General features: G+C 41.6%; 1 non-coding gene across 1 annotated transcript; it reads right to left on the minus strand.

Annotated features, from left to right (window-relative positions):
- Positions 1-8,406: 8,406 nt before the first annotated feature.
- On the minus strand, positions 8,407-8,513 carry LOC117202887 (U6 spliceosomal RNA). The gene has a single exon (XR_004485397.1). It is a non-coding gene; the product is annotated as a U6 spliceosomal RNA (small nuclear RNA).
- Between the last annotated feature and the right edge of the window lie 541 nt (positions 8,514-9,054).

The following is a 9,054-nucleotide window of genomic DNA, read 5'->3' on the forward strand; positions in this document are numbered from 1 at the left end:
CATACAGTATATATAGCCTTTTTTTTTTTTTTTTTTTTGTGGTACGCGGGCCTCTCACTGTTGTGGCCTCTCCCGTTGCGGAGCACAGGCTCCGGATGCGCAGGCTCAGTGGCCATGGCTCACGGGTCCAGCAGCTCCGCGGCATGTGGGATCTTCCCGGACCAGGGCACGAACCCGTGTCCCCTGCATTGGCAAGCTGACTCTCAACCACTGCACCACCAGGGAAGCCCCTGTATAGCCTTTTAAGGTTGGCTTCTTTTACTTGATGAAAATGATAAGTATTTACATTTCCTCCATGTCTTTTCATGACTTAATGGCTCATTTCTTTTAATGCTAAGTAATGCTCCATTGCCTGGATATACCACAAAACTGGAGTTTTGGATGTTAAGCACCCCAGGGGATCCTAAGGTAAAGCTAATTCTAGATTTTATCCTTTGGTACTCTCCAGAAGAATTTTGAGAAACTATGGTCCTCCTCATACATTTTTAATTTGACATCTACATTTTTATTATCAGTTTAATTATTGCTTACTGAACACTCTTGCCTTGCTGTCCTGGGACTCTCCATCAGAAGCCCTGTATATTCAAATCATCCTTTCAATGATGCTCCAGACATTTTTACTCCCAGGGCAGTACTCCCATAGTAATAGTCAAGATAGTTCAGTGGCATATCTTTCCTTTGAAGATGAGAGAATAGCTATTGTGAAAGAGGAGAAATAAAAGGCACATAACCAGGCAGATTAGCTTTAGAAAAGAATGTACACATAAAAGTTGGGGATGTAGGAATTATTTATGCTTGTGTGGCCCCTGGAAAGTCTTCATGAACCTCCAAGGGTGTAGATTTCCCTGTTTGAAGTCTGCTGCTTAGGCCATTTCGGTAGCCTCACTGGTCATTCTGCCACCAGTCTTTTTTTCTATAATTCACATGCCATAAAACTTACCCTTTTTTTAATACAACTCAGTGGCTTTTAGTATATTCAAAAACTTGTACAACCATCACCACTAATTCCAGAGACCTGCACTCAATAGCAGTCATTCCTCATCCCTTCCTACCCCCAAACCCTGGCAACCACTAATCTATATCTCTATGGACTTGGCTATTCTGACATTTCATATAAATGGAATCATATGATATGTGGCTCTTTTGTCTGGCTCCTTCTTCCTAACATTATGTTTTCAAGGCTTATCTATGTTGTAGCACGTATCAGAACTTCATTCCCTTTTATGGCTGAATAGTATTCTATTACATATTCCGTACTTTTTTGTTTATTTTGTTTTGCATATTTTGTTTATCTATTCATCAGCTGATGGACATTTGGATTGTTTCCACTTTTTGGCTCTTATGAATAATGCTGCTATAAAACTGTATGTAGGGGCTTCCCTGGTGGCACAGTGGTTAAGAATCCGCCTGCCAATGCAGGGGACATGGGTTCGAGCCCTGGCCCGGGAAAGATCCCACATCCCACATGCCACAGAGCAGCTAAGCCCATGCACCACAACTACTGAGCCTGCGCTCTAGAGCTCATGTGCCACAACTACTGAGCCCGCATGCCACAACTACTGAAGGCTGTGTGCCTAGAGCCCATGCTCCGCAACAAGAGAAGCCACTGCAGTGAGAAGCCTGCGCGCTGCAATGAAGAGTAGCCCCCGCTCGCTGCAACCAGAGAAAGCCCGCACGCAGCAACGAAGACCCAATGCAGCCAAAAATAAAAATAAATAAATAAATAAATTTAAAAGAAAAACAAAACTGTATGTAAAAGTTTTTATGTGAACGTATGTCTTCATTTCTCTTGGGTATATAACTAGGAGTAGAATTGCTGAGTCATATGGTAACTCTATATTTAACTTTTGATGATCTGCCAAACTGTTTTCCAAAGCAGCTGCGCCATTTTACATTCCTACCAGCAATGTATAAGTGTTGCAAATTCTCCACATCCTTGCCAACACTTGTTGTTGTTCATCTTTTTTCATTACAGGCATCCCAGTGTGTGAAATTGTATCCATTGTGGTTTAATTTGCATTTCTCTGATGACTACTGATATTGAGTATCTCTTCATGTGCTTAAAAGCTGTCTCTAGTCTTAAACCTCTAATTTAACTCCCTTTTGCTACCAAGATTATCTTTTAATATTATACTCTTGTTTGGAACTTGAGTCAGTGGCTCTACATCACCTGTAAGATAAGGGTTAAACCCCTTAATTTGTCAAGTGAGGCACTTCCCCATCTGGCTTCTGCCTATGTCTTGGCACTACCATTTCGTGTCTCCTGTTCTGTTCTAACCACACTGAACTACTTGTAGTTCTTGGAATATAGAGTGCTATTTCAAGCCCCTGTGCATTTGTTCGTAGCATTCCCTCTGCCAAGAAACCCCTTCTTGCTTTCTTCAAATATGTCTTTCACTTGCCCTTCGATACTAGATTCATGTGTCTCCTCCTCCTCCGAAAAGCCTTTCCTGATTGCTGTGTCCATAATTAAGTTACATGTCCTTTATGAGCTTCCCCCCACAGCAGTGCTATACTGAGATGGTCTCTTATGTTTGCCTTCCTAGTTTAGTTGTGAATTCCTTGAGAGCATTGACTGGATTCAATTTGTCTCTGTCTTCAGGGTCTGACTGGAGGAATTAATTTCATGGGATCTTCATGTCCCTCAAATGCCCTCTGGCTGAAGTGCTAAGAACTTGTTCCAGTTCCTCAGGAGAAGGCAAAGCCACCTTACCTTTAGGGCATCTTAAAATAGCCCAGACTGTTCATACAGAAAACCTTCTTCCAATCTCAGGAGTATGTAACAGTTTAAAGATTAGACATTTTTTAAGAGTAATAAGGTAATATTGTACCTCTTAATGTTAATCCATTTTATGCTATCTCATCAACTACAGGTACTGGATTACTTTGCTTATTGTCATTGTTTCTTATGTACTATTATGGGCCAGATACCTTCACTCTCACACAATTATCTTACTGAAGAGGGAAATAGAGTACAGTACTTGTTAAGAGCACAGACTCTGGAGCAAGCCAATAGGCCTTGGTTTTACTCCCAGCTCCATACTTACTAGCTGTATGATCTTGGAAAAGTTATGTGACATTTCTGTGTCTCAGTTTATTTATTTATAAAGTTTGCATGAAAGTTGTACTTACCTCATAGAGTTCCAGATTCATTGAGTTACTAAATATGTGTATATATACATATATATATATATAATATGCTGTAATGTCTATGTATTAAAACAGGACTTGGCATGATGTGTGTTATATAAGTATTAACTATTATTATAAAATCTTCCTGCCAATTCTGCAAGCTAGATATTATTATTCCTATTTTACAATGAGGAAACTGAAGCTTAGACGAGTGAATTTCCCCAGGTTATAGAACTAACTTAATTCCCGGGTCTGGTAACTGATCCAGATATCATACTTTGGGTGCACATTTTCTTGTCTTTAACCTTTCTGCCACTCTCTGCCAGGGAAGGGTAGGAGAAAGGAAAAAGTGGCAGCTAGTTTGGAATAGTCACTCCAGTCAGACTGTTGGGGCCTGTCTCCACTGTATCTTTCTGTAGCGGGTCATTTGTCCATGTCCTTCTGCTCATGCATCTACCATGGACATGGAAGGGAGGGTGGTAAAATTCCACTTCCCCAGGCATCCCTGCCTGTCATTTACTATTCACTGTCCTAGCCCTTTTCTAGGAGGTCATATGCATGTAAACAATTTATTCTTCAACAAATATTAAATAATGAGACTTTGCAAAGCCCTTCTTAAACCTGGAATTCTATGGGTGGCAAATTTCCTGACTAATGATAACTCTTTTACTCTCCATTCTTTCCACTGGATAATGTACCCAGTAAATATCTCTCCTTTGTGTCATGTCATATGCTGGACACTGAGGACACAGAAATAAATAAGACCTAGTCCCTGTCCTCAAGGTGCTCAAGTCTTTGGGGGGAAAAGGTAGACAACAGCAAAAGACTATGATCAGTACTCATAAAAAGAAGCATGGCACCTACCAGAGCACAGAAGAGGCATCTAGCCCCTTTGAGGGGTGACAGCAGGCTTCCTAGAAGAGGTACAACTTAACCTGGTCTTTGAAAGACAAATAAGAATTACCTAAATTAAGAGGGGGGAAAAAAGTACTCTAGGTATAGAGAAACGTGCATGCAAAGGCACTGGAGCGTGAAACCAGATGACATGTTTAGGGTCTACAAATCATTTGGGATGAGGCAAAAAGAGTATGTATGGGAGGGGAAGAGGCAAAGCTGGCAAGGCAGCCTGGGCCAGATTACACCAGGGCTTGTGGGCAAAGGTAAAGAACTTATACTTCATCTTTAATGCTATGTGACCTTTGGTTATAACCCTCTTCCTGCACAACTGTTTTTTTTTTTTTTTTTGAGAGCATTTGGTTATGTTTAGAAGTCCAGAACAATTTACCCATTCATTCATTTATTCACTTATCAACATGTACTGAGCACCTATTGTATCAATTCGTATGTAGAGACAGGAGGCCTCAGGAATTGACTTTTGGGACACAGTGTGAAATCTTGTGAGCCTTTGTATTTATTTATTTTTGTAAAGTACATAATTTTATTTTGTACATTTACTTTTTTATTTTACTTTTCTAATCGAAGTATAGTTGATTTACAATGTTGTGTTAGTTTCTGGTGTACAGCAAAGTGATTCAGTTATACATATATATATATACATATTCTTTTCCATTACGGTTTATTAGAGGATATTGAATATAGTTCCCTGTGCTATACAGTAGGACCTTGTTGTTTATCTATTTTTATATATAATAATTTATGTCTGCGAATGCCAAACTCCCAATTTATCCCTCCCCCACCCCCTTTCCCCTTTGGGCACTGTAAATTTTTCTGTCTGTGAGTCTGTTTCTGTTTTGAAAATAAGTTCATTTGTGTGATATTTGATCTTTTTTTCTTTTAGACCACACTGCGAGATATGCAGGATCTTATTTCCCTGACCAGAGATTGAACCTGTGACCCCTGCATTGGGAGCATGGAGTCTTAACCACTGGACTGCCAGGGAAGTCCCTTGTGTCATATTTTAGATTCCACATATAAGTGATATCATATGGTATTTGTCTTTCTCTTTCTGGCTTGCTTCACTTAGTATGATAATCCATGTTGCTGCAAATGGCATTATTTCATTCTTTTTTTTTTTTTTTTTTTTTTGTTGCAGTACGCAGGCCTCTCACTGCTGTGGCCTCTCCCGTTGCAGAGCACAGGCTCCGGACACGCAGGCTCAGCGGCCACGGCTCATGGGCCCAGCCGCTCTGCGACATGTGGGATCTTCCCGGACCGGGGCACGAACCCGTGTCCCCTGCATCGGCAGGTGGACTCTCAACCACTGCGCCACCAGGGAAGCCCCTACTACATCTTCTTAATCCATTCATCTGTCAATGGACATTTAGGTTGCTTCATGTCTTGGTTATTGTAAATAGCGCTGCAATGAACACTGGGGTGCATGTATCTTTATGAATTATAGTTTTCTCCAGATATATGCCTTGGAGTGGGATTGCTGGATCATATGGCAAATCTATTTTTAGTTTTTTAAGGAACCTCCATTCTGTTTTCCACAGTGGCTACACCAATTTACATTCCAACCAACAGTGTAGGAGGGTTCCCTTTTCTTGTGAGCATTTTTATTTTTTTATTTTATTTAAAAAAAATTTATTTACTTTATTTATTTATTTTTGGCTGTGTTGGGTCTTCATTGCTGCACGCAGGCTTTCTCTAGTTGCATCGAGCAGGGGCTGCTCTTCGTTGCGGTGTGCGGGCTTCTCATTGTGGTGGCTTCTCTTGTTGTGAAGAACGGGCTCTCGGCACTCGGGCTTCAGTAGTTGTGGCACGGAGGCTCAGTAGTTGTGGCTCGTGGGCTCTAGAGTGCAGGCTCAATAGTTGTGGCACACATGCCCAGTTGCTCCGTGGTATGTGGGATCCTCCCAGACCAGGGCTCGAACCCATGTCCCCTGCCTTGTAAGGCGGATTCCCAACCGCTGTGGCGCCAGAGAAACACTTGTGAGCATTTTTAGAAGGCACTAAATCTCAGCCCAGAGTTGAAATGATTTACTCTGAAACCTGATCCCTTCCCTACCCTTGGTGTTGCAACCCGTTGGGTCACTTGGACTTCCCTGAACATGCTGCAGTGAACCAGGTCGTGGGGCACGTCGTGGGAATGACTACTATCGCAACAGCTGAACCAGTCAGCCTGGGTGGTGAATGAGTGCCTGCTGTGCTCACACACATGGAGGCTCATGAGCAAGATGGAAAAAGAAGAGACTGTCAAGTCCCTGCTGTCTGGGGTTTCACAGTCTAAAAATGCAGAAAGTTAGACCTGGAAGACACGTTAGAGATCATTAGTCATATGGGATAAAGAGAGCTCTTACAAAGTGCCTGACTCTGTGTTGGGACCTGAAACCTGGTTTCTACCCTTAAGGAGCTCGCAGTCTGGTAAAACAAGTAATGTAAAAATAGATAATGACCACAGTGCTTCAGGAGGTAGAGGAGATCTCAGCTGGCTAACCATGCCCACTGTCAACCAGTGTCCTAAATAAGGACCAGGGGTGTCATAGTCTGAGCTGGTGTCAAGAGGCTGGAGAGAAGTGGGAAGGGCAGCCCACGCTGAGAAAATAGCCTGAGGAGTTCAGAGCACAGGAACAGGGATCAGAGTGATTGGTTTGTCTAGCATCTGTGGGGAAGTACTAAGTGGAGTGGTCAGCAGCAGCCAGATGAGAGGACTTTAATTGCTGAGTTAAGGATGTGGGCAGTGTGGAGCCATTAGTTTCCAACGTGGGGGGTGACACAGATCTGCCTTTTAGAAAAAGTCCCTTTCATTGTAGGGCTCCAGTGTAGTCATCTGTAAAATGAGGGAGTTGAAGATGATCTTCAAAATCTTTTCAATGCGTAGGTCCTATGAGTCTGATTTAGAGCAGTGCTTCTCAAACTTTATTGTGCATTTGAATCACCTGGGGATGTTAAAATGAAGATTCCGGTTTAGTTGGTGTGGCTGGGGCCCAAGAGTCTGCATTTCTACCAAGATCTCAAATGGTGTCAATGCTGCAGATCACACTTTCAGTATCAAGGATTAGCAGATGTTTCCAACCTATAATCTATAAATTGTAGATTATCTGATTTGAAATAGTATCTTATTTAATTTTTACAGTGTTTTAAGGTTTGCAAAGAGATATACCTTATCTCCTTTACTGCTTTCAGCAATTCTTCTTGAGAGGTATGATAAGGAGACAACACATTCACGGTTGTGTGAGACATCCTTAAAGCTTAGGTACCAAAGTTAGTCTGTCTTCTTCCAGCATTGTGGTGGGGTAGGGATTCTAAGCCCCACTTTACAGATGGAGAGACTGGGGATCTGAAAAGAAAATGGATTTAGCTAAGACCAAACACTATAGAAGTGGCAGAACCGGAATTATAATTGAAGCCTCCTGACTCCTATTTCAGTGTTATTTCCAGTGTATTTCTATGCTTCCTCCGGCATCCACTCATTCACTCTATACAGATTTATCGTAGAACAACTACATTTCAGACCCATCACAACATGTTAATGTGGAAAGAATGACCTTTCAAAACTGGACTGTTGTAGTTTATCTTATGACAGGGCCGAAAGTAAGCTCATCACACGAGATGAATTGTGCCGAAGCACAGCAGTAGAGGGCTGCCGCTCGCTCAGGCAAAACAGCGCCGTCTGTCCTGCTGTGGTAGCTTTTATTAAAGCATTATCTAGGTTTACACTTTAAGACTTGTTTTCTTAACATTTCAGAAATGCCAAAGCAGCAACTATGTACTTATTAATTATACAAGCAATAATTGGCTTTCTTGAAAACATGCCGTGCTTCGTCCTTGAGCGCAAAAGCAGCACAAAGTTCCCACCATTATTTTGATCATACTGAAGTAGCACAAGGACGTTTCCTTGTGTTCCCACCACTCTGATTATACTGAGGACATCTCATGGATCAGTGCCCAAAGCACTCAATGCTTCTTCGCAGGCCCCCGGTTTGCCGGGGGGGCTCAAAGCAATCAGGACTGTTTGCAATTCTGGCTTATTCACCAGCCCCCAGTTTGCTGTGGGGGGGGGCTCATGGGTCACGTCTCCTTTCCATGTCCTCAGTTATTCCACTACACTGGACCAAGTGAAATATACAAATATAGGGAGAGAGGAAGGTTTATGGAGGGTATGGCTTACTGGTGAGCCGTCAACTCTAAAGGATTATAAAAGAGACCCATTCAGACAAGAGAGATATCATTAATCTCTGACTTTTGTACATACATTTATCAGATATTTACCAAGCCCTACTCAGCTCCAGGTCCTATGTTAGATATTTTTTAAAAAAATTTTTAACATCTTTATTGGAGTATAATTGCTTTAGAATGGTGTGTTAGTTTCTGAGAAATATGGAACGCTTCACGAATTTGTGTGTCATCCTTGCACAAGGGCCATGCTAATTTTCTCTGTATCGTTCCAATTTTAGTATATGTGCTACCGAGGCGAGCACCCTATGTTAGATTTTGATGACACAGGCATGAATCAGACAATTCTTAGGAGTTCACAATTTAGTCTAATAGAGCATTTCACTGCTTACAAGCAATTTCTCTACCATTTATAATAGCTGCCATTTGTTGAATGCTTAATATGTGCCCATGTTGTACTAAGCTTTATACATTATTATAATTATGTTAATTAATCCTCAAAGTCTCGTTAGAATGTACATTACATGAGGTCGGAGATTTTTGTCTGTTTTGTTCACTGTTGTATCTCTAGAACCTAGAAGAATGATTGTCACATAATAGGCACTCAAAAAAATTTTGTTGAATGAATAAATAAACAACACTGTTACGTAGAGAGAACCATTACCTCCATTTCCCAGATGAGTAAACTAAGGAGCATGTAGGTGAAATGCTTTGCTTGAGGACTCCCAAATAGTAACAGGCAGAACAAAGACACTTTCAGAAGAACCCATAAATGCCCGACTCCAAACCCAGGAGTCTTACCCTTGGTGTACTGGTGGTTCTCAAACTTTAGCATGTATCAGAATC

Source organism: Orcinus orca, chromosome 1 (assembly GCF_937001465.1).
Source record: "Orcinus orca chromosome 1, mOrcOrc1.1, whole genome shotgun sequence".
In the NCBI taxonomy this organism is placed as follows: domain Eukaryota; kingdom Metazoa; phylum Chordata; class Mammalia; order Artiodactyla; family Delphinidae; genus Orcinus; species Orcinus orca.